The sequence below is a fragment of the Lycium ferocissimum genome, unplaced genomic scaffold, assembly GCF_029784015.1.
Source record: "Lycium ferocissimum isolate CSIRO_LF1 unplaced genomic scaffold, AGI_CSIRO_Lferr_CH_V1 ctg8977, whole genome shotgun sequence".
Lineage (NCBI taxonomy): Eukaryota > Viridiplantae > Streptophyta > Magnoliopsida > Solanales > Solanaceae > Lycium > Lycium ferocissimum.
The window spans coordinates 21,363-23,304 of NW_026727518.1; positions in this window are offsets into that span (position 1 = coordinate 21,363).

The following is a 1,942-nucleotide window of genomic DNA, read 5'->3' on the forward strand; positions in this document are numbered from 1 at the left end:
CAACTCGCTCCTTATTCTTTCACAACTCACCAATATACACGACTATACATCAAGTATACACGGCCACATACACACCACACACTACACGGCCATATCATGCACACACACAACTATATTCTATCCAACTTCATTCCACTTCCACTTTTCACATATCATTCACAACAATAACAACCAAACACTAATTAAGATAATTGAAATATGATTCCTACACATATATACACATGCTACACCTCACGGCTACAACACAACATCAATATTCTCCATGAATTTCATCCACTTTCACATACTACAACATGCATAAATATTCATAACATCCAAAGGAGATGAATTCTCACCTTCTCTTTGATCCTCCAACTTAGCCGAAGTTGTAACTTCAAGAACTTGTGTTTTCTTGCTCCAATGATTACTCCACCTTGTTAGGGACCCTTTACTTAGTAGGAAATAATTTTTGGAGAAATTTTATCAATTTTTCTTGGGAATTTTCCTCTTGGCCGAAAGGCCCTAGAACTTGCTCTCTCTTTCTCTTGTTCTCCTTTTCTTGAAACTTCTTGAAAGTTATGAGATATGGATGAAAAGTCATCTTTTATTTACCAAAATTTTAATTCCAAATGGGCCTAGCCACTTGTATGGCCGGTTGGGCCTCTTTTCTTTTACAAAAAAATTTCAAGCCCAATTATATTTTGGGCTAGTTCTTGTAATTCATGGAAGCAATTTTTTTCCGAATTCCAAATTTGCCCTTCATCTTTCTTCCATATTTCCACGAGTCGTATTGCAAATTTTCCGTTATACCCTTGACCTTCCTCATTAATTCCACTTCTAAATTTTTCATAAGCAACTCGTATGCCAAACAAAATAAAATGTGGCCTTGCTTATTGTCTTCCCGCGATTGTCTTGAATTATCCGATTGCATAAAATGCGGGATATAACATAAGCCCCGCGGGCAAATCATTCAGTAAAATCCTCGGTCAAAAACCAACCGAACGAAATAAAAACCAATACTCAATGAGTTAAGACAGCCGCAATTCAGACAAAAGAAGTGGCTCCAAACCTTTGATTATTCCTTACGGGACAAACGATTAAGGCAAATGTCATAACGTACATTCGGATAAAAGAAGGAAGAAAACAATAGCCAAAAGGGAAATACGCATTTCATATATAAACTAAGTCTTTACATTTGGACTTTTCACACAAGTCAAAAACAAAAACAAAATAAAGGCTCGTACAGGCCCTGATCTACCCGGTATGGTTGGAACCAAAATTCTAGAAAATCGTTTGCTCGGAATCTTCAGAATCAGCATTGAGAGCCTTCTTGGCCCTCTCCTCGATTTCTTTAGCTTCGAGTATCCAGGCCTGGAGGTCTTCTAACCCTTTTTCAACCTGTTCGAGCGTAGCCCTCTGGAATTTTCACCGCTCATACTCGATCAAAATCATAGAACGAGCCTCGACAGTCTCCATATCTTTAAGAGACTCTTCTAAGTCGGCCTCGGCTTTTTTCAATTTAGCCTCTAGTTCGGATCTCTTTTCAAGTAGATCTATTCGAATTTGATTAGCCGACTTAAACTCAGCCTAAAGCACATCATTGGCCTCTGCAGCCTCCTCGAGCTTGCTCTTGAGCTCATCACTAATCCGACCTCGAGTCTCGGCTTTCTGTTCGGCCACTCTCAACTTCTCCTTGTCATTAGCACTCTCGAATTCAAGCTGGTGATGCCTTTCTGCCATCCTCACAGTATCGGCCTTGACCGAGTCAAGTTCACTCCGAAGTTGGGAAATAGTGGCCTTGAGTTCACCAAACCTCGTAATAAAATGGGCATTGTCTTGGTTAAGACCGGCATTATCCGCCATAAGGAGCGGTTCTTTTCAACCATATCATTCAACTCGGCCTTAAAGTGAAGGTTTTCAACCTTTGCCGCTTGAGCTCGGATTGAAGGTTGGGAAGAGCATT